General features: G+C 40.8%; 1 protein-coding gene and 1 long non-coding RNA gene across 3 annotated transcripts in view; one reads left to right on the top strand and one right to left on the bottom strand.

Moving 5' to 3' along the window:
• The window catches only part of LOC129862113 (carbohydrate sulfotransferase 8-like), a 134,961-nt gene extending 116,719 nt beyond the window's left edge, over positions 1–18,242 (bottom strand). For both annotated transcript variants that reach the window (XM_055933475.1, XM_055933476.1), the window contains exon 1: positions 18,032–18,242. The gene's annotated coding sequence lies outside the window, so the exon portion shown is untranslated. The remainder of the gene's footprint in view (positions 1–18,031) is intronic.
• A 171-nt stretch (positions 18,243–18,413) lies between these two features.
• Positions 18,414–26,742, top strand: LOC129862114 (uncharacterized). Its single transcript, XR_008760722.1, has 3 exons — positions 18,414–18,504; positions 23,717–23,905; positions 24,264–26,742. It is a non-coding gene; the product is annotated as an uncharacterized LOC129862114 (long non-coding RNA).
• The last annotated feature ends 1,162 nt before the right edge of the window (positions 26,743–27,904 follow it).

Here is a 27,904-nt window from a genome sequence, read left to right as displayed (position 1 = left end):
TCGGAGGGTCTGTTGTCCGGGCCCCTGGCAGTCTCTATGGGGGTGCCACAGGGTTCAATTCTTGGACCGACTCTCTTCTCTGTATACATCAATGATGTCGCTCTTGCTGCTGGTGATTCTCTGATCCACCTCTACGCAGACGACACTATTCTGTATACTTCTGGCCCTTCTTTTGACACTGTGTTAACAACCCTCCAGCCGAGCTTCAATGCCGTACAGCTCTCCTTCCGTGGCCTCCAATTGCTCTTAAATACAAGTAAAACTAAATGCATGCTCTTCAACCGATCGCTGCCTGCACCTGCCCGCCTGTCCAACATCACTACTCTGGACAGCTCTGACTTAGAATATGTGGACAACTACAAATACCTAGGTGTCTGGTTAGACTGTAAACTCTCCTTCCAGACTCACATCAAACATCTCCAATCCAAAGTTAAATCTAGAATTGGCTTCCTATTCCGCAACAAAGCATCCTTCACTCATGCTGCCAAACATACCCTCGTAAAACTGACCATCCTACCAATTCTCGACTTCGGTGATGTCAATTACAAAATAGCCTCCAAAACCCTACTCAATAAATTGGATGCAGTCTATCACAGTGCCATCCGTTTTGTCACCAAAGCCCCATATACTACCCACCACTGCGTCCTGTACACTCTCGTTGGCTGGCCCTCGCTTCATACTCGTCGCCAAACCCACTGGCTCCAGGTCATCTACAAGACCCTGCTAGGTAAAGTCCCCCCTTATCCCAGCTCGCTGGTCACCATAGCAGCACCTACCTGTAGCACGCGCTCCAGCAGGTATATCTCTCTGGTCACCCCCAAAACCAATTCTTCCTTTGGCCGCCTCTCCTTCCAGTTCTCTGCTGCCAATGACTGGAACGAACTACAAAAATCTCTGAAACTGGAAACACTTATCTCCCTCACTAGCTTTAAGCATCAGCTGTCAGAGCAGCTCATAGATTACTGCACCTGTACATAGCCCATCTATAATTTAGCCCAAACAACTACCTCTTTATCTACTGTATTTATTTATTTATTTTGTTCCTTTGCACTCCATTATTTCTATCTCTACTTTACACTTTCTTCCACTGCAAACCAACCATTCCAGTGTTTTTTTACTTGCTATATTGTATTTACTTCGCCACCATGGCCTTTTTTATATTTTTATTTATTTATATATATATTTTATATATTTTGTTTGCCTTCACCTCCCTTATCTCACCTCACTTGCTCACATTGTATATAGACTTATTTTTCACTGTATTATTGACTGTATGTTTGTTTTACTCCATGTGTAACTATGTGTTGTTGTATGTGTCGAACTGCTTTGCTTTATCTTGGCCAGGTCGCAATTGTAAATGAGAACGTGTTCTCAATTTGCCCACCTGGTTAAATAAAGGTGAAATAAAAAAATAAAAAAATAAAAATGCTATGTGTTGCTTGTTCTATGTTGCTTTGTCTGCATGCTACATGTTGCTTGTTCTATGTTTCTCTGCCTGCATGCTACTTGTTCTATGTTTCTCTGTCTACATGCTACATGTTGCTTGTTCTATGTTGTTCTGTCTACATGCTATGTGTTGCTTCTATGTTTCTCTGTCTGCATGCTACGTGTTGCTTGTTCTATGTTTCTCTGCCTACATGTTGCTTGTTCTATGTTTCTCTGCCTACATGCTACATGTTGCTTGTTCTATGTTTCTCTGCCTGCATGCTACTTGTTCTATGTTTCTCTGTCTACATGCTACATGTTGCTTGTTCTATGTTGTTCTGTCTACATGCTATGTGTTGCTTCTATGTTTCCCTGTCCGCATGCTATGTGTTGCTTGTTCTATGTTTCTCTGCCTACATGTTGCTTGTTCTATGTTTCTCTGCCTACATGCTACATGTTGCTTGTTCTATGTTTCTCTGCCTGCATGCTACTTGTTCTATGTTTCTCTGTCTACATGCTACATGTTGCTTGTTCTATGTTGTTCTGTCTACATGCTATGTGTTGCTTCTATGTTTCTCTGTCTGCATGCTACGTGTTGCTTGTTATATGTTCCTCTGTCTGCATGCTACGTGTTGCTTCTTCTATGTTTCTCTGTCCGCATGCTATGTGTTGCTTGTCCTATGTTTCTCTGCCTACATGTTGCTTGTTCTATGTTTCTCTGCCTACATGCTACATGTTGCTTGTTCTATGTTTCTCTGGCTGCATGCTATGAGTTGCTTGTGCTATGTTGCTTTGTCTGCATGCTACATGTTGCTTGTTCTATGTTTCTCTGTCTGCATGCTATGTGTTGCTTGTTCTATGTTTCTCTGCCTACATGCTACATGTTGCTTGTTCTATGTTTCTCTGTCTGCATGCTACTTGTTCTATGTTTCTCTGTCTACATGCTACGTGTTGCTTGTTCTATGTTGTTCTGTCTACATGCTATGTGTTGCTTCTATGTTTCTCTGTCTGCATGCTACATGTTGCTTGTTCTATGTTTCTCTGCCTACATGCTACATGTTGCTTGTTCTATGTTTCTCTGTCTGCATGCTATGTGTTGCTTGTTCTATGTTTCTCTGCCTACATGTTGCTTGTTCTATGTTTCTCTGTCTGCATGCTATGTGTTGCTTGTTCTATGTTTCTCTGCCTACATGTTGCTTGTTCTATGTTTCTCTGTCTGCATGCTACTTGTTCTATGTTTCTCTGTCTACATGCTACATGTTGCTTGTTCAATGTTGTTCTGTCTACATGCTATGTGTTGCTTCTATGTTTCTCTGTCTGCATGCTACGTGTTGCTTCTTCTATGTTTCTCTGTCCGCATGCTATGTGTTGCTTGTCCTATGTTTCTCTGCCTACATGTTGCTTGTTCTATGTTTCTCTGTCTGCATGCTACTCGTTCTATGTTTCTCTGTCTACATGCTACGTGTTGCTTGTTCTATGTTGCTTTGTCTGCATGCTACATGTTGCTTGTTCTATGTTTCTCTGCCTACATGCTACATGTTGCTTGTTCTATGTTTCTCTGTCTGCATGCTACTTGTTATATGTTTCTATGTCTGCATGCTACGTGTTGCTTCTTCTATGTTTCTCTGTCCGCATGCTATGTGTTGCTTGTCCTATGTTTCTCTGCCTACATGTTGCTTGTTCTATGTTTCTCTGCCTACATGCTACATGTTGCTTGTTCTATGTTTCTCTGGCTGCATGCTACATGTTGCTTGTTCTATGTTGTTCTGTCTACATGCTATGTGTTGCTTCTATGTGTTGCTTGTTATATGTTTCTCTGTCTGCATGCTACGTGTTGCTTCTTCTATGTTTCTCTGTCCGCATGCTATGTGTTGCTTGTCCTATGTTTCTCTGCCTACATGTTGCTTGTTCTATGTTTCTCTGCCTACATGCTACATGTTGCTTGTTCTATGTTTCTCTGGCTGCATGCTACGTGTTGCTTGTGGTATGTTGCTTTGTCTGCATGCTACATGTTGCTTGTTCTATGTTTCTCTGTCTGCATGCTATGTGTTGCTTGTTCTATGTTTCTCTGCCTACATGCTACATGTTGCTTGTTCTATGTTTCTCTGTCTGCATACTACTTGTTCTATGTTTCTCTGTCTACATGCTACGTGTTGCTTATTCTATGTTGTTCTGTCTACATGCTATGTGTTGCTTCTATGTTTCTCTGTCTGCATGCTACATGTTGCTTGTTCTATGTTTCTCTGCCTACATGCTACATGTTGCTTGTTCTATGTTTCTCTGTCTGCATGCTATGTGTTGCTTGTTCTATGTTTCTCTGCCTACATGTTGCTTGTTCTATGTTTCTCTGCCTGCATGCTACTTGTTCTATGTTTCTCTGTCTACATGCTACATGTTGCTTGTTCTATGTTGTTCTGTCTACATGCTATGTGTTGCTTCTATGTTTCTCTGTCTGCATGCTACGTGTTGCTTCTTCTATGTTTCTCTGTCCGCATGCTATGTGTTGCTTGTTCTATGTTGCTTTGTCTGCATGCTACATGTTGCTTGTTCTATGTTTCTCTGCCTGCATGCTACTTGTTCTATGTTTCTCTGTCTACATGCTACATGTTGCTTGTTCTATGTTGTTCTGTCTACATGCTATGTGTTGCTTCTATGTTTCTCTGTCTGCATGCTACGTGTTGCTTGTTCTATGTTTCTCTGCCTACATGTTGCTTGTTCTATGTTTCTCTGCCTACATGCTACATGTTGCTTGTTCTATGTTTCTCTGCCTGCATGCTACTTTTTCTATGTTTCTCTGTCTACATGCTACATGTTGCTTGTTCTATGTTGTTCTGTCTACATGCTATGTGTTGCTTCTATGTTTCCCTGTCCGCATGCTGTGTGTTGCTTGTTCTATGTTTCTCTGCCTACATGTTGCTTGTTCTATGTTTCTCTGCCTACATGCTACATGTTGCTTGTTCTATGTTTCTCTGCCTGCATGCTACTTGTTCTATGTTTCTCTGTCTACATGCTACATGTTGCTTGTTCTATGTTGTTCTGTCTACATGCTATGTGTTGCTCCTATGTTTCTCTGTCTGCCTGCTACGTGTTGCTTGTTATATGTTTCTCTGTCTGCATGCTACGTGTTGCTTCTTCTATGTTTCTCTGTCCGCATGCTATGTGTTGCTTGTCCTATGTTTCTCTGCCTACATGTTGCTTGTTCTATGTTTCTCTGCCTACATGCTACATGTTGCTTGTTCTATGTTTCTCTGGCTGCATGCTACGTGTTGCTTGTGCTATGTTGCTTTGTCTGCATGCTACATGTTGCTTGTTCTATGTTTCTCTGTCTGCATGCTTTGTGTTGCTTGTTCTATGTTTCTCTGCCTACATGCTACATGTTGCTTGTTCTATGTTTCTCTGTCTGCATACTACTTGTTCTATGTTTCTCTGTCTACATGCTACGTGTTGCTTATTCTATGTTGTTCTGTCTACATGCTATGTGTTGCTTCTATGTTTCTCTGTCTGCATGCTACATGTTGCTTGTTCTATGTTTCTCTGCCTACATGCTACATGTTGCTTGTTCTATGTTTCTCTGTCTGCATGCTATGTGTTGCTTGTTCTATGTTTCTCTGCCTACATGTTGCTTGTTCTATGTTTCTCTGCCTACATGCTACATGTTGCTTGTTCTATGTTTCTCTGTCTGCATGCTACTTGTTCTATGTTTCTCTGTCTACATGCTACATGTTGCTTGTTCTATGTTGTTCTGTCTACATGCTATGTGTTGCTTCTATGTTTCTCTGTCTGCATGCTACGTGTTGCTTCTTCTATGTTTCTCTGTCCGCATGCTATGTGTTGCTTGTCCTATGTTTCTCTGCCTACATGTTGCTTGTTCTATGTTTCTCTGTCTGCATGCTACTCGTTCTATGTTTCTCTGTCTACATGCTACGTGTTGCTTGTTCTATGCTGCTTTGTCTGCATGCTACATGTTGCTTGTTCTATGTTTCTCTGCCTACATGCTACATGTTGCTTGTTCTATGTTTCTCTGTCTGCATGCTACTTGTTATATGTTTCTATGTCTGCATGCTACGTGTTGCTTCTTCTATGTTTCTCTGTCCGCATGCTATGTGTTGCTTGTCCTATGTTTCTCTGCCTACATGTTGCTTGTTCTATGTTTCTCTGCCTACATGCTACATGTTGCTTGTTCTATGTTTCTCTGGCTGCATGCTACATATTGCTTGTTCTATGTTGTTCTGTCGACATGCTATGTGTTGCTTCTATGTGTTGCTTGTTATATGTTTCTCTGTCTGCATGCTACGTGTTGCTTCTTCTATGTTTCTCTGTCCGCATGCTATGTGTTGCTTGTCCTATGTTTCTCTGCCTACATGTTGCTTGTTCTATGTTTCTCTGCCTACATGCTACATGTTGCTTGTTCTATGTTTCTCTGGCTGCATGCTACGTGTTGCTTGTGGTATGTTGCTTTGTCTGCATGCTACATGTTGTTTCTTCTATGTTTCTCTGTCTGCATGCTATGTGATGCTTGTTCTATGTTTCTCTGCCTACATGTTGCTTGTTCTATGTTTCTCTTCCTACATGCTACATGTTGCTTGTTCTATGTTTCTCTGTCTACATGCTACGTGTTGCTTGTTCTATGTTGTTCTGTCTACATGCTATGTGTTGCTTCTATGTTTCTCTGTCTGCATGCTACGTGTTGCTTGTTATATGTTCTCTGTCTGCATGCTACGTGTTGCTTCTTCTGTGTTTCTCTGTCCGCATGCTATGTGTTGCTTGTTCTATGTTGCTTTGTCTGCATGCTACATGTTGCTTGTTCTATGTTTCTCTGCCTGCATGCTACTTGTTCTATGTTTCTCTGTCTACATGCTACATGTTGCTTGTTCTATGTTGTTCTGTCTACATGCTATGTGTTGCTTCTATGTTTCTCTGTCTGCATGCTACGTGTTGCTTGTTCTATGTTTCTCTGCCTACATGTTGCTTGTTCTATGTTTCTCTGCCTACATGCTACATGTTGCTTGTTCTATGTTTCTCTGCCTGCATGCTACTTGTTCTATGTTTCTCTGTCTACATGCTACATGTTGCTTGTTCTATGTTGTTCTGTCTACATGCTATGTGTTGCTTCTATGTTTCCCTGTCCGCATGCTATGTGTTGCTTGTTCTATGTTTCTCTGCCTACATGTTGCTTGTTCTATGTTTCTCTGCCTACATGCTACATGTTGCTTGTTCTATGTTTCTCTGCCTGCATGCTACTTGTTCTATGTTTCTCTGTCTACATGCTACATGTTGCTTGTTCTATGTTGTTCTGTCTACATGCTATGTGTTGCTCCTATGTTTCTCTGTCTGCATGCTACGTGTTGCTTGTTATATGTTTCTCTGTCTGCATGCTACGTGTTGCTTCTTCTATGTTTCTCTGTCCGCATGCTATGTGTTGCTTGTCCTATGTTTCTCTGCCTACATGTTGCTTGTTCTATGTTTCTCTGCCTACATGCTACATGTTGCTTGTTCTATGTTTCTCTGGCTGCATGCTACGTGTTGCTTGTGCTATGTTGCTTTGTCTGCATGCTACATGTTGCTTGTTCTATGTTTCTCTGTCTGCATGCTATGTGTTGCTTGTTCTATGTTTCTCTGCCTACATGCTACATGTTGCTTGTTCTATGTTTCTCTGTCTGCATACTACTTGTTCTATGTTTCTCTGTCTACATGCTACGTGTTGCTTGTTCTATGTTGTTCTGTCTACATGCTATGTGTTGCTTCTATGTTTCTCTGTCTGCATGCTACATGTTGCTTGTTCTATGTTTCTCTGCCTACATGCTACATGTTGCTTGTTCTATGTTTCTCTGTCTGCATGCTATGTGTTGCTTGTTCTATGTTTCTCTGCCTACATGTTGCTTGTTCTATGTTTCTCTGCCTACATGTTGCTTGTTCTATGTTTCTCTGCCTACATGCTACATGTTGCTTGTTCTATGTTTCTCTGTCTGCATGCTACTTGTTCTATGTTTCTCTGTCTACATGCTACATGTTGCTTGTTCTATGTTGTTCTGTCTACATGCTATGTGTTGCTTCTATGTTTCTCTGTCTGCATGCTACGTGTTGCTTCTTCTATGTTTCTCTGTCCGCATGCTATGTGTTGCTTGTCCTATGTTTCTCTGCCTACATGTTGCTTGTTCTATGTTTCTCTGTCTGCATGCTACTCGTTCTATGTTTCTCTGTCTACATGCTACGTGTTGCTTGTTCTATGTTGCTTTGTCTGCATGCTACATGTTGCTTGTTCTATGTTTCTCTGCCTACATGCTACATGTTGCTTGTTCTATGTTTCTCTGTCTGCATGCTACTTGTTATATGTTTCTATGTCTGCATGCTACGTGTTGCTTCTTCTATGTTTCTCTGTCCGCATGCTATGTGTTGCTTGTCCTATGTTTCTCTGCCTACATGTTGCTTGTTCTATGTTTCTCTGGCTGCATGCTACATGTTGCTTGTTCTATGTTGTTCTGTCTACATGCTATGTGTTGCTTCTATGTTTCTCTGTCTGCATGCTACGTGTTGCTTGTTATATGTTTCTCTGTCTGCATGCTACGTGTTGCTTCTTCTATGTTTCTCTGTCCGCATGCTATGTGTTGCTTGTCCTATGTTTCTCTGCCTACATGTTGCTTGTTCTATGTTTCTCTGCCTACATGCTACATGTTGCTTGTTCTATGTTTCTCTGGCTGCATGCTACGTGTTGCTTGTACTATGTTGCTTTGTCTGCATGCTACATGTTGCTTGTTCCATGTTTCTCTGTCTGCATGCTATGTGTTGCTTGTTCTATGTTTCTCTGCCTACATGCTACATGTTGCTTGTTCTATGTTTCTCTGTCTGCATACTACTTGTTCTATGTTTCTCTGTCTACATGCTACGTGTTGCTTATTCTATGTTGTTCTGTCTACATGCTATGTGTTGCTTCTATGTTTCTCTGTCTGCATGCTACATGTTGCTTGTTCTATGTTTCTCTGCCTACATGCTACATGTTGCTTGTTCTATGTTTCTCTGTCTGCATGCTATGTGTTGCTTGTTCTATGTTTCTCTGCCTACATGTTGCTTGTTCTATGTTTCTCTGCCTACATGCTACATGTTGCTTGTTCTATGTTTCTCTGCCTGCATGCTACTTGTTCTATGTTTCTCTGTCTACATGCTACATGTTGCTTGTTCTATGTTGTTCTGTCTACATGCTATGTGTTGCTCCTATGTTTCTCTGTCTGCATGCTACGTGTTGCTTGTTATATGTTTCTCTGTCTGCATGCTACGTGTTGCTTCTTCTATGTTTCTCTGTCCGCATGCTATGTGTTGCTTGTCCTATGTTTCTCTGCCTACATGTTGCTTGTTCTATGTTTCTCTGCCTACATGCTACATGTTGCTTGTTCTATGTTTCTCTGGCTGCATGCTACGTGTTGCTTGTGCTATGTTGCTTTGTCTGCATGCTACATGTTGCTTGTTCTATGTTTCTCTGTCTGCATGCTATGTGTTGCTTGTTCTATGTTTCTCTGCCTACATGCTACATGTTGCTTGTTCTATGTTTCTCTGTCTGCATACTACTTGTTCTATGTTTCTCTGTCTACATGCTACGTGTTGCTTGTTCTATGTTGTTCTGTCTACATGCTATGTGTTGCTTCTATGTTTCTCTGTCTGCATGCTACATGTTGCTTGTTCTATGTTTCTCTGCCTACATGCTACATGTTGCTTGTTCTATGTTTCTCTGTCTGCATGCTATGTGTTGCTTGTTCTATGTTTCTCTGCCTACATGTTGCTTGTTCTATGTTTCTCTGCCTACATGTTGCTTGTTCTATGTTTCTCTGCCTACATGCTACATGTTGCTTGTTCTATGTTTCTCTGTCTGCATGCTACTTGTTCTATGTTTCTCTGTCTACATGCTACATGTTGCTTGTTCTATGTTGTTCTGTCTACATGCTATGTGTTGCTTCTATGTTTCTCTGTCTGCATGCTACGTGTTGCTTCTTCTATGTTTCTCTGTCCGCATGCTATGTGTTGCTTGTCCTATGTTTCTCTGCCTACATGTTGCTTGTTCTATGTTTCTCTGTCTGCATGCTACTCGTTCTATGTTTCTCTGTCTACATGCTACGTGTTGCTTGTTCTATGTTGCTTTGTCTGCATGCTACATGTTGCTTGTTCTATGTTTCTCTGCCTACATGCTACATGTTGCTTGTTCTATGTTTCTCTGTCTGCATGCTACTTGTTATATGTTTCTATGTCTGCATGCTACGTGTTGCTTCTTCTATGTTTCTCTGTCCGCATGCTATGTGTTGCTTGTCCTATGTTTCTCTGCCTACATGTTGCTTGTTCTATGTTTCTCTGGCTGCATGCTACATGTTGCTTGTTCTATGTTGTTCTGTCTACATGCTATGTGTTGCTTCTATGTTTCTCTGTCTGCATGCTACGTGTTGCTTGTTATATGTTTCTCTGTCTGCATGCTACGTGTTGCTTCTTCTATGTTTCTCTGTCCGCATGCTATGTGTTGCTTGTCCTATGTTTCTCTGCCTACATGTTGCTTGTTCTATGTTTCTCTGCCTACATGCTACATGTTGCTTGTTCTATGTTTCTCTGGCTGCATGCTACGTGTTGCTTGTACTATGTTGCTTTGTCTGCATGCTACATGTTGCTTGTTCCATGTTTCTCTGTCTGCATGCTATGTGTTGCTTGTTCTATGTTTCTCTGCCTACATGCTACATGTTGCTTGTTCTATGTTTCTCTGTCTGCATACTACTTGTTCTATGTTTCTCTGTCTACATGCTACGTGTTGCTTATTCTATGTTGTTCTGTCTACATGCTATGTGTTGCTTCTATGTTTCTCTGTCTGCATGCTACATGTTGCTTGTTCTATGTTTCTCTGCCTACATGCTACATGTTGCTTGTTCTATGTTTCTCTGTCTGCATGCTATGTGTTGCTTGTTCTATGTTTCTCTGCCTACATGTTGCTTGTTCTATGTTTCTCTGCCTACATGCTACATGTTGCTTGTTATATGTTTCTCTGTCTGCATGCTACTTGTTCTATGTTTCTCTGTCTACATGCTACATGTTGCTTGTTCAATGTTGTTCTGTCTACATGCTATGTGTTGCTTCTATGTTTCTCTGTCTGCATGCTACGTGTTGCTTCTTCTATGTTTCTCTGTCCGCATGCTATGTGTTACTTGTCCTATGTTTCTCTGCCTACATGTTGCTTGTTCTATGTTTCTCTGTCTGCATGCTACTCATTCTATGTTTCTCTGTTTACATGCTACGTGTTGCTTGTTCTATGTTGCTTTGTCTGCATGCTACATGTTGCTTGTTCTATGTTTCTCTGCCTACATGCTACATGTTGCTTGTTCTATGTTTCTCTGTCTGCATGCTACTTGTTATATGTTTCTCTGTCTGCATGCTACGTGTTGCTTCTTCTATGTTTCTCTGTCCGCATGCTATGTGTTGCTTGTCCTATGTTTCTCTGCCTACATGTTGCTTGTTCTATGTTTCTCTGCCTACATGCTACATGTTGCTTGTTCTATGTTTCTCTGTCTGCATGCTATGTGTTGCTTGTACTATGTTGCTTTGTCTGCATGCTACATGTTGTTTCTTCTATGTTTCTCTGTCTGCATGCTATGTGTTGCTTGTTCTATGTTTCTCTGCCTACATGTTGCTTGTTCTATGTTTCTCTTCCTACATGCTACATGTTGCTTGTTCTATGTTTCTCTGTCTACATGCTACGTGTTGCTTGTTCTATGTTGTTCTGTCTACATGCTATGCGTTGCTTCTATGTTTCTCTGTCTGCATGCTACGTGTTGCTTGTTATATGTTTCTCTGTCTGCATGCTACGTGTTGCTTCTTCTATGTTTCTCTGTCCGCATGCTATGTGTTGCTTGTCCTATGTTGCGCTGAGTGTGCTCACTGCTCATTGATTGTCTGTAGTATTATTGTAATTGTTTTTAATAACCTGCCTCGGGACTGCGGTTGAAAATGTGCCGGCTGGCTAAAACCAGCACTTTTATTGAAACGTTAACTCCCTGTAAAAATACAAAAATAAACTCAAACTCAAACTTGTGAAAATAGTACCAAGCGACAAAAGAAAACTGTCAATTTACAAAAATGTCTAAAAACATGTTTTCACTTTGTCCTTATAGGGTATTGTGTGTACATGGTTGAGAAAAACATTTAATTTAATCAATTTTGAATTCAGGCTGTAACACAACAATGTGGAATAAGTCAACCACTATCACGCCAGTATCACTGCATATTGTAAATATGGTCTGGGACTGACTGACCCTGTATAGTTTGCTTACTTACTTTCTTCTGTTCTTAATTATCCTGTGTTTTTGTTCTACCTTATGTTATTTTTGTTGTATTACGTTGTTATTTATTACTGCATTGTTGGGTTTAGAGCTTGCAAGAAAGGCATTTCTTGTGCACGCGACATTGAAACTTGAAACACAAAAACAAATGCTTGGAGGAGGAGAGAGACTTAACTACAGTAAATTCCCTGCTGACCTATGACCTCTTTGAGTCATAACTTTCAGGCGGAACGGAAGCTACTTTTATCAGATCTGGAGCTGAGAAGACTGTATCCTATGGAGGTCTATAGATCTACCACGGTGCACAGATTAACGTGACAGATGGAGAACTCTCACTCAGATCAATAACTGTCTACAGTACATGGTGATCTCAATCCCACTGTATGAGCAATCCAGACCTGGGTTCAAATACTATTCTAAATCTTTCAAATACTTATAAAATATGCTTTAGCCTGACTGGAGTGCCAGATGGGCGGGGTTTGCACATTGTTATATTGGACTGTTATATTGGTTCCAGTGCGCCAGGCAAGCTTAATCAAGCCCAGATAAAGTATTTTAAATTACTTCCCAATAGTATTTGAACCCAGGTCTGGAGCTGTCTGATGATAACCTACAGACAATAGCTCTATCCACAGAATGGACAGAGAGACAAAGATTGCAACCATCCATCCATCACACAGCTGATCACCACACAATTTATCCCCGAGGTGGATCATCAGCACTCTGAAATTGGAAACGATTGGTAATATTGAACCGTTCAGAACGTGTTTGCTGTATCAATATTGTGACTCTCGCTGTTATGATTTGAAGAATGGATGAAGTGGGTCCTTTGAGAGCAGCCGGTGCTGTCTGCTGCTGCAATACTACCAGTGACTTATTGGTTTAGATCTTGGTACAAAGCTCTACTGGAAAGAAAACACGGGGAATAAAAAAAGACAAACCTGTGTGATTCACCATTGACAATTCAGACAAACTGCTCGAAAGTAGTGATTTGAAGTCTGCTTTTCGGCAAGAACAACCCATCAAACTCAACTCCAGACCTCAAAGCCAGTTCCACTGCTTTTTTTCATTGTTCCCCTCTAATCAGGGACTGATTTAGACCTGGCACGTGTAATGAATTATCAGGTAGAACAAAAAAGCAGCAAGCTCTAGACCTCGTAGGGTAAGAGTTGAATAGGCCTGGCCTAGACCATATCTCCCAGTCCAGTTTGTTGTTGTAGTTGTCCTTTAAGAGTTAACTGGTCATAAAGGACAAAAGGAAACGTAATACAATTGCAGTTTAGATGCTTATCCACAGTTCTGTGTTCTGCTGTTCTTGGCCATTATGTAACCTTAACGTTACCTCAGTTCAGTTAGTGGTCCAAACAAACATATTGTTGGATAAACACACACATAGATGCTACAGAGCATGATTTACTGTACTGTACTGTCGTTTGTAGCTGGCTCCACATCATTAAGTATAAGATGGTATGTTTAATCAGAGTATGAAGAGGGATTAATAATCTCCATTGAAGGCATTTTTATACTGCGGAGGAGGAGGAGGAGGAGGAGGAGGAGGAGGAGGAGGAGGAGGAGGAGGATGTCTTCACCCATAACATTAGCAGATTATACTGCTGATATTATGATCTACATTTCCTAGTATCTGTGAATCGATCTTTCTATCTGCACTGACTCCGATATTTAATTAAACCTATTGTTTTTGATGGAATTCTTCTTTCTTATTATTATTCTTCCACACATGTTGCAATATCTCAAAGCCCAATTGCAATTTTGCCAATATCGAAGTACACTGAATGTACAAAACATTAGGAACATCATCCTAATACTGAGATGCAACACCTTTTGCCCTCACAACAGCCTCAATTCGTCAGGGCATGGACTCTACAAGGTGTTGAAAGAGTTCCACAGGAATGCTTGCCCATGTTGACTCCAATGCTTCCCGCAGTTGTGTCAAGTTAGCTGGATGTCCTTTGGGTGGTGGACCATTCTTGATACACACGGGAAACTGTTGAGCATGAAAAACCCTGCAGAATGGCAGTTCTTGACACACTCAAACCGGTGCGCAATGGCACCTCCTACCATACCTCGTTCAAAGGCACTTAAAACTTTTGTCTTGCCCATTCACCCTCTGAATGGCACACATACAATCCATGTCTCAATTGTCTCAAGGCTTAAAAATCCTTCTTTAACCTGTCTCTTCCCCTTCATCTAAACCAATTTAAGTGGATTTAACAGGTGACATCAATAAGGGATCATAGCTTTCGCCTGGAATCACCTGGTCAGTCTATGTCATGGAAAGAGCAGATGTCCTTAATGTTTTGTACACTCAGTGTATATCACTTAGACAGGATAATGAAAGTTGTTAGCTTTGCCCTATGGTTTGACGTTAGCATGAGTGTAACACAAAACTTGAAAAGCTATTGTAAAGGTTGTTGTACTGTTGTGGAGTAAATTTGAGGGCCAGGTAATACCAGAAGTTACAGGAGAGTAATGAGGTCAACCTTGGCAGATTAGCAGATTGTCAGTGTTGCTCATCATAAGGAACACATTTGCATGGCATCTTTGTAAAAAAATATATATATATTTTGCGTCCTCAATTAAACCCTAATAACTCCACTGTTCTTCGCTCTATCAACTTGAAACGTGCACCTAAAGTGTTTTCAGTTGTTACATGTACACGAGGGAGCATGTATAAAGCTGCAATGCAACTGTCTCTTTCAGCCCGCTCTGAAGCCAGCACCACGTTTTACTGCTGCTTGCAGCTCTATTAGTATTCTTTCTGTGAGCTCTCATATTATTTCAGTCATTACATGTGATTTTGGAAAACCTTTACCCATGCTAAATAAGGGGTTGGAGTATGAGAAAGGGATAAATTGGTGTGAATTAACGAAATGTCATGCTCCCAAGGGAGCGCGGAAATGGAAAGCCGCACAGTTATCAAACTGCTTTGGAAACCCCTATTTCAACATCACCTTTTCTTGCACTCAAGTTCCATATTCTGTTATAGAGTCCTGATCTGAACGAAACTGTATTTGCCCCTTTCATTAACTCTGAAGAATGAATCATTTCATCCAAGCTTTTCCTTTATAAGATATATAGTGTATTCCAGCATGAGTAAATATGACACATTTTTCCCCTAGTTTGGGCTTTATTGCTTTGTTGCCACCATATGAAAGCCCTTTATGGAGGAGAGGAGGAAAGAAAGACTGGATGCACTTTCTTCTATCACAAAACACCACAGCTCTTCCTGATAATGAGGATATTGCTGCAAACCTTTCACGGATATTGCAGTACACGTTTCAGGGATATTTCTGTAAACTTTTCAAGGATATTGCTGTAAATGTTTCAGGGATATTGATGTAAACGTGTCAGGGATTTTGCTGTAAACGTTTCAGGGATATTTCTGTAAATATTTCAGGGATATTATTGTAAACGTGTCAGGGATATTGCTGTAAACGTGTCAGGGTCAGAAAAAGGTCCATGATTAGAAAACTGCAAAAGTCAATTCACAGATTCATCCTTACATCAAACTATAAGCTACTGAATACAGTCACATTATTCATAGCAATAAGGCAATCTTTCCAATAACAATATAGTTTTTTTTAAAGTGTCATTTAGCTGACACTCTTATCCAGAGCAATTTACAAGTGCATTTGCTCAAAGGCACATCGACAGATTTTTCACCTAGTCGGCTCGGTGAAACATTTTGGTTACTGGCCCAACGCTTTTAACCGCTGGGCTACCTGCTAATGGTCTCAACAGAATAAGGTCACCTCACACTCAGTGGCCCTCATCAGATGGAATATCAGATGAAAAGCAATTGATGCTTTCAATCAATAAAATATTTCCATGACTGAAACGGAACTCAAGTAATTACACAACAATCCAGCCTATGCACATTTACTGTCAGTCACTCATATACTGGTCTAAATGAAATTACACAAAGCATAGAACTACACACACATCAGCTTCCTCCTTCCCCTGAAATATAATTAATTTGGGTTTCCAGAGAGTTCTATTGGAACCCTTCAAAGGAACTCATGGGCACATAGTCAACCAAAAAAAACAGACAACTTGAGAGGAGGAGAGCTAAAGTCACTTCACTCCACATAAAAGCACTGACTTGGTGTAAAACATCACAGCTCTGTGAAGATGCTTAGCAGCCATTAGCATAGCGCTATAAGATGCATCAGGGATCCCTGGGGAGTCTTGTTTCCTTCAAATGGAAGGCAGCCATCGAAACCCTCCTATGCCTAACCACCATGGTTTCCTCCCAAATGGCATCCTATTCCCTATACAGTGTATCACTTTTGACTAGGGTCCAATGCACAACTTTTGACGAGATGCCCTATGGGCCCTGGTCAAAAGTTGTGCACTATGTAGGGAGCATTTGGGACGCACACTATGATCCAATCCGGATCACCTCTGTTCTGTCCCAAGGGACCAAACAACCACAACCTAGCAGTGGCAGCAAAGGTCATTGTGGGATGACGCTGCTGCTGCTACTCTCTGGGGGATATGTTGACCTGGAGAGGGAACAAAACAAGCAGAGATCTGTCCCCTTTCTATCCGAGACCGAAATAAGGGGATCCTTCAAAAAGTATTATTGATGGCTCTCACCCTTTATATAAATAGTTATTGGGGGGGGGGGGGGGGGGGGGTAATTTGACAACCGGATGAATAATCAAGGCGTGTAGCTTTCCTCATTAGAAGAAGGTGGAAGGATACTATTTTCTCTGTGAGAGGAGACGTAATATGCCAGCCTTTTAAATGTCTTTATGGTAACTGAATCCTAATACAGAAAGTGGGTCTGAAATGAGGCTTGATATTTCCAGCTCATGCTGTGGAGCTTAAGTGAATTTAATGCCATTTAGAAAGCTCTATGCTATCAGTAATCTCTAAGATACTTGCCAGTAGATTTGATTAGGATATTAAGGAACCATAACGTATATCAGTTCATGACAAACTGTCATGACATATGACATACTTTTTAAATGTTATTTTAAAGAATGGTCAACTCTATACTAGCCGACACAGATGACTGCTCCTACAGTGAACTGTACTGCAGTGTGTGTGTGTGTGTGTGTGTGTGTGTGTGTGTGTGTGTGTGTGTGTGTGTGTGTGTGTGTGTGTGTGTGTGTGTGTGTGTGTGTGTGTGTGTGTGTGTGTGTGTGTGTGTGTGTGTGTGTGTGTGTGTGTGTGTGTGTGTGTGTGTGTGTGTGTGTGTGTCTATACAGATTCCTAGCCCTGCCTGTAGTGCACAGATTCCCCGGCCAGGGGCTGTGAGGTGCTCAGAGCACAGACAGGATGAGACTATTTATAGCCAGGAGAAGAGAAATAATTCAGTGTGATCAGAGTGCAGGTCATTCAAGTCTTCTTTCACAGAGGAGACAGGGAGAAGTGAAAAGACGAACATCACTTCTCCTCTCTTTCCCCTCTCTACCTCTACTCCCCATTAATGAAAGGGGTGATATCTGTTTGAATCCCCTCTGTCTCCTCTCTCTACTCTCCATTCAGGCCAAATCTTCTTTTCACAGAGGAGACAGGCAAAAGACGAATATCCCTTCTCCTCTCTCTACCACTCTATCAGTCTTCATTCAGGACAGTGGGGATATTTTCTATCTCTCCACCACTATTCTCAATTCATGACAGTGGGGATATGATATCTGTTAGAAGCGTTATGGCTCAATCCCCAGTCTTTTCTGTGAGCTGTCAAAGGGAGACACTGGAGATATGGATGTCTTCTTCCTCTGAATAGCGCAGCACAGCCAAAGCCTGGCCAATAATCATGATATTTATTAATCTTAACCTACAACCAATTAATGGAACTTGATTTGACAGTATATGACTTAGCTTGCAAGGTTTATGTCAACTGGGTGTTTTTCATAACATATCACTTTCAGGGGACTGCAATGGAGTCTGTCAAATGAATTTGAATTAATATATGTATTTAACATATCTCCCATACATCCGGAGAACGTATGCACAATGCCATTCCCCGTGATGGGATAACCATTCAGGAATAGATTAATAAAGCAGCCTACAGATAGAGTTTCATCACATAGAAGCCGAAGCCAGGACACAGCGCAGTGTTTGGTTTGAATGCAAAAACATGCAATTTCCCTTTTGTGAAATTATGTCGAAATTCAAACAAAATTAAAAAGCTAATTGTTTTTTTCATTCAGATAGTACCACATAGTTACCAAAAATATACCCCGACAATTTCAGCATACAAAGGTAAGGTCGTATAACATTGTATATAACATATTAATAACATAGTAATAAGGCGTGATTTGCCTACTCACCTCTGTAGCGATAACCATCAGTCTTTGACGCTGAGAAGAGTTTGCGCCTGTCCGTCGAAAGTCAATTTCCTCTCGCTCGAGGTTGTTGATTTACAACAATGTCTCTCAGCATCACGACTGAAAACTCAGCTTTCGCATATCTTTGCAAATAAAAATAAATAAATGAACCTCACTGCTTCTTGCCATTCGTTCCATTAACGCAGTCACGTTCTTGGTTGTCTGTTGAATTCACTTATTAGGTCTAGCGAGGATTGGAGAGTAGCTCGAGGGTGAGAGAAGTAGGCTAGCCTACAAGGGCGGTTTGCCAAATGTGTGAGTGGAGCGCAGCGCGGCATCTCCCTGCTTCTATTTCTTGCTCTCTAAGTCTCTGGCAGTCCCATGGGAAAGCGATGCAGCTGATACTGCCGACACTGCCAGGCAACCGCTACAATAATAGTTCGTGCTTCAAAGGTCTGGAAATCGCAAGCTTTCAGGTAGACCTACAGTTGTGTCAACTTGTGTGTGTGTGTGTGTGTGTTTGCATATCACATGTGGCGACTCCCACGATTCGATCTACCTGCTCTCTGTCCATGACAAATGTATCAAGTGTTAATTTATCAGAAGCATAATGCTTTAAATATGACAAGTTTTTGTCTTTAATTTCAAATGTATTGTGGAAAGTAAAATAATACACTAGAAAAGTATATTGTTGATTTTCCACATTGACCTTTGGAATGGCCTCCATGAATGAGTGCTGTGCCCTTTGATTGAGTTTTATTTTTTATAGGCTACCTGACGAACAAACCCTCTTGTCTGTCATCCTTTTGCTTTATACAAGATGAAGAAGGAGATGTAACACCTTGCTTAAGAACTGGCAGGAGGGTGGTTCATTCGCGCTGCTTAGCGACCATCAAAGGTTTAAGAGCGTAGTGAGTGCCAATGCCGCCGAAGCATTGTGGCTACATTTCATACTGAACCCGTAGGCAGAAGTTTACCGAAATTATTTAGGCTACTATGGTCGTTAGACGGAAATAAATGTTTCGGCTATGATACCATCAATGCCTTTCAGATATAAGGAAAATGTGGAAAAAAGTTGGAGGTATAGTAAAGTTGCCAGAAAAACGTCTTGGTATGAAAGGGATAACTATGCACTCTGATGTAGGCCTATAGTTAGCTCCATGTCCTAATGACATTTACCGGGTGTTCTGTTTCAACACCAAATGCTGGATTGCTTTAACTTTGCAAGGCATGTCACTTCTCCCGTCTTCGCATAGCCCACCAGCATGCACTGTTTTCTTAACAACAACTGGATGGAACCATAAAGAATTACTGTGGGAATAAATATCACTGAATATCACTGATTGACGGACATTTTGGAATAAAGTAGGCTAATACAATTGAAGGCATCTATCAAATTGTTGCTTACTGAAACTCCCAAAATCATCCATTCTATGTAATACATTTGAAGCAATAGCCTACCCGCGTGTGGTCACGTGTGGTCAACTAGATAATAATTTCAGCGCCGTTTTGATTGGGACAGCGTCATCGCGCTGCTTTGAGTCAAGCGTGGCTACTCCTCCTGATAAATCAATCAATGTCAGATTTTCTTTTCACTGAATCTCGGTTTGGATATTGGTTAGGCTACAATTAGGCTAGGGAAATGTTAGCTGCGTTTAACTGTGTGCTGCTCATGATCATCTTGTCTAGTTGGATCATTTATCAAAACATTTTGATTGCATGTCATGTAGTTTACCTAGTAGATTATTTTACTCTTCACTCGCAGTTGTTTAGCATCTAGGCCTAATCCCGAACAAAAGCCTGTGCCTTCACTGATTTGTCTCAATCAATGTGATTTTGTATCACTGAATCTCCATCTGTAGCCTATAGGCTAGGCCTATTTGGTTAATTGGTTTATGGCTGGGCAAATAAGTGACGGTGGTATAAACTCATCTCGTTCGCTCATCTATCACTGATCAGAAACGTTTAGCATATAATAATGTAGCCCAGTGTAGGCTTATTATTTTGCTAATTATTATGCTAGATTGTGTATAGGCAAGTCCTAAATCCCGCAGAGGTTGTGAAATATGAACACCAGACTCAAATGCTTTTGAAAATAGGATTGCTATTATGTTCTATTGGTATCATGATGAAGATACTCTAAATGTAAAACCCTACGGCTACTCCCTAACAAAGTGGAGTGAGAGTAGGAAAGAGATGAAACATGGATACAAAAAAAGCATGGTGTTTGCCTCTGTTTCAAAATATTGCTTTTTTTTGACAGCGGTTCCACACATTCCCATGACACAAGTTGTGTGGGAAATATATTATTTGTATTATATTCTGTTATATTCCATTATATTCTTACCACAAAATATACTGTATATGTTGACTGTGATGGGGTGATTGTGTCTTGTCTGTTTAATGATTAAAATAATGAACTATTGATCTCATTCATTTGGAAGTAACATAATTAAACTATAAATATGCCATTCTATTGGTTTGGAAATACATGTTATTATTCGTATTATGTTTCTTAGGACCTGCCTAAACAAATTAATAATGGTTTATTTGTTATGGTGTATATTCAACGGATTTATTAAAATAGATGCCCACCCAAATCTGCACACCACTACTACCACGCCTCACCTGCATGCCGGCATGCACATGCGAGGTATAAAAGGCCTATGCAGGCAAGAATGTGGTAGAAATGGGCCTGTATGTAAGGGGGTCATAAACATTGCCCAATTTATTTTACAGGCCAAATACCGTAAATCCTATGTGAAAGCAGGATTTCAGACACAGACAACAATACATTGCATTTGATCACCCTCTGCTGTTTTAGTTGGGTACATTCTGGGCCTACTGTATAAATAAAAAGTCTCAAAACACCATGATTGTGTAATGAAACCGTGAAAAGTAGTGCATCTAAACTGAGATCTGGTGTTTGAAGGGTGATTGAATGTAAACCCAAAGTAAGTGTTTTAATACACAGAGTATGTTTTAAAACAGAAATGTAGCACTCTGAAACACCCACATTGGTTATTCAACCTGAATATTGGTGTTTTTAAGAGAGTGCAGTAAACACTTTTTGGGGTTTCAGTGCATGTAAAGGGCAGCATCAAAACACAACAACTGTGTTTCTCATACAATCAATGGTTTAGAAAGGCAAATAGTTTATAGCCTAAATATTGATTGATGATAAGGGTCTATGGAGAATATTTTTTGTGGAACCCCCCCCCCCCCCCCCCCCCCCAAAAAAAAATGAATGCTTTATTCTGAAAGATTATAAAGAAAGTGCAAGGAAGATGTTACATTTTGTTGAAATTTTACCCACACAGCCACACTGTCAGAAATTATTCTGGGGTGAATTGAAATTGAAGGAAAAAAATACATATAATGAATAAAAATGAATGCAAGTCGTGCAGAGCCCCTGGCCTAGTGGTAGCGCACCTGGCTTAGACACGTCACCTCTCTTCCCACCGAAGACTCCCGCTCCAACCCTTCAATCTGTTTCTCCCATATCTGTAATTCCTCTGTCATTTCATAACAGTCTCAATAAAGTGTAAAAATACCCCAAAACAAAAAAGAAATGTATGTATGCAAGTGGTTTCAATGGTTTGTTCATTCAATTTTACCAAGATAATGTAAATCTAATTTAAAGCTGCAATATGTAACTTTTTGGGCGACCAGACCAAATTCACATAGAAATGTGTGTTAAAGATCTATCACTCTCATTGAAAGCATGTCTAAGAAGCGGTAGATCTGTACTGTGTGCTCTATTTCTATGCTTCCCGTTCTTATGTTTAGTTTTTGCTTCTTTTGATTTTGTCACCAGCTTCAAGCAGCTGAAAATACAATATTTTTTGTTTATTGAAAATATATTTCACAGTGGTTTAGATGGGTCAATGATTCTCTACACTATACATTGCTTGTTTTGTCACATAAATTAGGATGAGGAGAACTATTAGAATTTTAGCAACCAGGAAATGGCAGAGCGATTTCTGCATAGTGCATCTTTAATATTTTGCTCAAAATGTAAGTATCTTTCATGAGGATAAACAAAGATAGGATGATTGAACTAATTAGAAGTCTTTGGTTTTAATCACCTTGAATTTTCCATCTTGCAACGTGACTCTGTTTTTAGAAATAAAAGTATATGTCTATATTAGTATTAAGATTGTTGTGGTTTAATGGATCACGATGAACGTATATATATATATACATTCAGGCAAATTGACATTTAGTAAGGACAGCACCAATTCCCACATTCATGATTGTCAATGGAAGAGGAAATTGCAACATTTTCAGTTCTTGCCGTTCAACCTCCAGTTACTGCTGGTAGTTTGAACACTGTGCTTGGCAATGCCTGCCAAAACGACATACAGTATAGTGGCAAATAATCAAATACATAAAATAATGTTAAACATTAAGAAACATCTGAAAAATGTATCTAATTCTGTACTAGACAGGATGTGAAACATCATAATGGTGTTTACAAGCTTTAGAGGGAGGAAACAACATCAAAAGAGAAGGGATCTAATTCTGCACTAAACAGGACTCGAAACACCAAAATAGCATTTTCACCCTTTTCTGTTAGTGTTCCCAGTCCCTGGCAAGGTGTTGCACAACACTTTATTAAGTGTTGTTACAACACGCCATGTAATGTTTCAAAACACCTCAGAATGATGTGTTTCAAAACTCCAGCAAAGTTAAGGTTTTGTCTCATTCAAGTTGGTGGCTGCTCAGTTGCCACTAGTTTTGGTGTTACAAAGCACTTCATTTTAACAGTGTACAAGCCTACACTCACTAACAGTGTGTCAATAGCCGTTGTCCATGGAGGGACTTGATAATGTATGACTCAATTGTCTTGTGAATTCATTCAATTCAAAACAATGTAGCTTGAATTGTAGCCATCAGGTTGAAATAATAGCTCTATGGTGGCACATATTGATTGAGCTGAAGGGTCTTTAGGCAGTTTTTGCTTTTCACAATCTACTCTGTTTGATTGTGACTTAATGTCCTTCGCTGTAGGGAGGAAAATACACAAACTTTCTGTCTGTCTGAATTATGGACTTTGGTTTTATAGCCCCTTTAATTCCTCATTCTTATGGGATTTCATTGTGAGACGGGGTGCATGTTATTGACATGACGCTTTTGTTATGTGTTACTGCATTCATTGCACAAGACTAGAATTCTATATCAGCCCACAAATTCTAGAACATACAAGCATTTGAATGTGTTTTTGTTAGTTAAGAAAAAACAAGTCGCTGAAAAAATAACAGTGTGAAACAGTTGAAGCTCTTTTCACTGAAATAACTTGAAATGGTTGAGGTGGGAAAACAATCTCTTCTATTGTAATGGTGTTTTATAACGCAATTAGTCTCACAAAGAAGCATAATTTGCTGCTGTGCATTTGAAACACGTTTTATTGTTATGGTTTATATTGATATATTTAATAAATAATTACAGCTTGAGTTAGAAAAAGGCTACAGTAGCCAGTTAGTAGCTTATTAATGTAGTAAAATGAATTTCTCATTCTAAATCAAATGCATTTTCCATAACATCTATTGATATTGGACAGATTTAAATAGTGCTTAGGCCTAGCTACAGTTAGTAGCCCCAGACAAAATAAAACATTTTAAATAACGGATTATGAAGTCATATGGATAATCATAATAATATGTCTTATCATTATCTCTTTGGCAGAAGCAGCCACTAAGGTTAAGCCAGGGTTCAAACAACAGCCAGGTCAAAAAAGGCAGTGCCACGCAGGCCAGGGGTTAGCAGGAGGAGCTGGGGGTCAGTGTTGGTACACAGCCATGCCTGGCTCTGAATCCAACCACCGGGAGACCAGAGGAGGCTGTAGACCAGGCTGCCATCCATCCCCAGAGACAGGTAAGCTACACCATTTTCTAATTCCTAATTCTATGAGCTACACTGACTGCACTATAGCCTGGTCCCAGATCTGTTTATGATGTATTGTGAACTCCTATGGTTAATCATTGTCATACGAAAGCTGACAAGAAAGCTCAAAGAGATCTGAGACTAGGTTATCAGTGCTAAAAACACCCGGCCCAAATTACTCTTTCTATGATGTAAACTACTGTATTAGCTTGGTCCCAACTTTGCACTTGATGCAATTGCTTAATAAATCTGTCCCAGAGGGATTGCAGTTTCTCTTCCTCTGTACTGACAACTTGAATAGTACTCTATTCTATCTGTTCACATTCTGTTCACTCTTCTTCTTGTACAGAAGCTGAAGAAGGAAAGAGGGGGGGAAAACGAATAATGAGAAGGGGAGTATGTATAATTCCATTAAAGCAGTGTAAAGTGTCTACCCTCCATATCCCAAAGGAGATATAGAACTCTACTGCTATCTGAAGTGTGCAGAAGGGATGCCACTAAGCCAACCAAGCCAACTGACCGTCTCTGCTCATCATGGACTGAGTGTCAATGAGTACCAGGCCGTCTACAACACAGTGGTGGAGCCCTTCGCTAGTACTGCTAGTGCATTGTCATCATATAGTCACGCCCAAGGCATACGGTAGACTTAAAGGAGAGACTGCTGGACAGACCAAAGCTTGAGGAGGTGGTCCACGAAGACGGTTGTGTGGAGGTTATAGAAACGTTTTATCCCAAGGTTAGGCCTCAAGTCTGAGGCGCCAGAGGGCTCATGAGATGCCCAAACCTAAAGTGATTGTGTGTGTGGCTCTACTACCAACCCATAGCCACAATATGTGTGCTGAACAAAAACTCTGTATTTTCTCATTTTAAAATATTCAATTGAATAATTTATTTCAACATACCCCCATCTGATGTCTTGGCTTTGTAATCATCACAATGCATCAGGTCATGTAGTAACACAGACAAACACTGGCTAGCGTTGATGAGCCGCAAAACTTGTTCCTACAATTAGCAATTGATTTCCTATGCGCATGATGATTCATACAGATTGGCTTATATTACTTTATGACATAAAGTAACCTCTGTGGAATTGTACATGTGGTGTTTCCATCTATTAACTATATGAAAGCACTATACAGAAAAAAAGCACACTGCTCATTATACAGCAGGCAAATTGGTCTCAGTTTCTATGAGTTGAGTGAAACGGCAGATCCAAATGTTTATCATTTCTAAGATATTTGCATGGTTCAGTTTCACACTGAATGGAAAAAGATGAGGATGAGTCCTCGGTGCGTCACAAGAAAAGATTAAGCAAACCTTTTCATGGTCTTTTAACTGTGTTGACTCTGCGAGGTGAGCGCCTGGAGGAAGTGGAGAGGGAGGTCGTGAGGCAACAAAACCACAACATCTCAACAAAAACATGTTTTTTCATCATTTTTACTAAATTGGATGACAGCTTTAAATAAAACATTCCATATGATATCAAACTTCATATCATTAAACTTATAAATATATTAGCCTGGTCTCAGATCTGTTTGTGCTATCATGTCAACTCCTCATCATATTTTTCATAACAAGGAGTGGCAAGGAGTAGCATGATGTCACAAATAGACTGGTGCCCAGGCAAGAAAAATATCAATGGGATTAAAACATCTTTACCTTGGTAACTGTCATAAATAAACATTTCATACTGGAGCACAGGAATATTGAACTATTTACTGTGTATATAAAGACACCTGAAAGATTGCCTATTCTGCCTGTGTCTTGGTGTCTGCTAGTGCTTTATTATCTCCATTCCTGCAGCAGGGGAGCAGCTGCCTGATGCGGGCCAGGTAGAACAGGGGTCCAATGAACAGGCCGAAGTTGGGGAAGGCCAGGAGAAGCTGAAGGATGCGGCAGTGTATGCGGTTAGCCTCCTGGTCCGCCTCCTCCAGGTGCCACATGGACATGAAGGGCACCAGGGCCACCAGAGGAGTGTAGGCCACCACGGAGGGTACCAACACGGCCAAGATGTTCTTCAGAGCTCTCCTCTTCAGGTTCATGCTGCCCCCAGACCCTGACCCGGAGCCCTCCCCAGGCCCGCTCTGGCACAGCACCCACACAATGCCCACCAGACACATCAGCATGATCAGGAACAGGACTGAAGTGGTGAGGGGCAAATACAGAGCCATGGAGAACACCCCCTGGAAGTAGGCCAGCAGCATCACCACCAGGTTGAGGAGCCAGACCAGGGCACAAACCCCGGCGCGGTACTCCCACTTCCCCAGCCGTATGTAGGCCATGGGGTGGGCTGCCGCCAGGTAGCGCTCCACACACATGTAGGCCAGCAGGAGAGGACATCCGAAGATGTTGAGGGCGGAGAGGGCTTCGGCCGCCGTGAGCATCTTTTGGGACGCGTCGTGGTGCATGGCAGTGTAGATGTCCATGGGCAGGCAGAGGCAGTAGAGGATGTCCAGGATGGACAGGTTGAGGCCCAGGACCTTGGAGGCTGACAGGGCCTTCTTGCTGCACATCAACAGCCACAGCAGGCCCACCTTGGCTGGGAGACCTGTCAGCAGGGTGAAGATCTTGATGCTCAACCACACAATAGAATCGGCAAGTATGTGGCACTGTTGCATCACCTCGTCTATGCTGCTATCTATGCCGTAGAATGACCAGAAAAATTCAACAAATGATGACGTGGCAAAACTATTGGTGCTATTGGAGTTATGGTCCCCGCAAAAATAAGTGTTGCTTATGTTGCAGGGTGGTGGCGTAGGGCTACCCCCATAGGAGGAAGTGCTATTGATGCCCATGGTGTCTCTTCTGAGGAAACGTATCAGAAGACTCTGCAGTAGACAAAAGCAAATCCTTATTTACATAATAATGAATGTTTATAAGGAAAAGTACCACCAACCATTCAAAGTGAATGGGGGAAACACCTGTGGTAATGGGATATCATAACTATTATTTACAATCAATTAACACTTAAGTCATCAATCTCTTATGTATAGGTTGCATCTCAATCATTTTGACGCAAGTCTCAAACACTCCCCTCCACGCTGCATACATTCAGATTGAACAAATAAGGTTTATCAATCCTGACATTCACACCTGAGATTATATTTCAAAATGTAAAATAATGAAATCCATTTACAGAACATCTTAATTGTTCACAAAAATCTACTTATAGGGCAACCTTCAAGCCATTGAACAATATAATTCCAAGGTTCTTTAACTTATGATACCAAAGTAATAAACCCTATACATCATAATTACATTATAAAATAGTACTTTATTATAAGGTGTAGGATCTTAATTCGAGCCAGTTTGTTACAGCAGGAAAATAATCCTGCAGCATCATGAAACGTGAATTATTATGTGGGTATAATAAATGGAGAAATATACCAGGGTGTAACGTTCGTTCTCCTCCTCGTCTGAGGAGGAGCAAGGATCAGACCAATATGCAGCGAAGTATGAAGACATAATGATTTATTTAAAGAAAGACAAACACGAAAAAACTCTTAACAAACTACAAAACAATAAACGACGTAAACAGACCTGAACATGAGAACTTACAGACAACGAAGACCGCACGAACAAGACCGCACGAACAAGACCGCACGAACAAGACCGCACGAACAAGACCGCACGAACAAGACCGCACGAACAAGACCGCACGAACAAGACCGCACGAACAAGACCGCACGAACAGGAACAAACTCACAAACGAAACAGTCCCGTGTGGCATTAACACAGGAACAATCACCCACAAACAAACAGTGTGAACAGCCTACCTTAATATGGTTCTCAAACAGAGGAAACGTAAAACACCTGCCCCTGATTGAGAACCATATCAGGCTAATTGAAAAGAACCCAACATAGAAACACATAACATAGAATGCCCACCCAGCTCACGTCCTGACCATACTAAACAAAGACAAAATAAAGGAAATAAGGTCAGGAACGTGACACAGGGTTGATACATTTTCTGTTCTGGCAAGTCAAGTC

The sequence above is a fragment of the Salvelinus fontinalis genome, chromosome 9, assembly GCF_029448725.1.
Source record: "Salvelinus fontinalis isolate EN_2023a chromosome 9, ASM2944872v1, whole genome shotgun sequence".
NCBI lineage: Eukaryota > Metazoa > Chordata > Actinopteri > Salmoniformes > Salmonidae > Salvelinus > Salvelinus fontinalis.
Note: the sequence above shows the minus strand (reverse complement) of the source record. Positions and strands in the feature narration are given on the sequence as shown.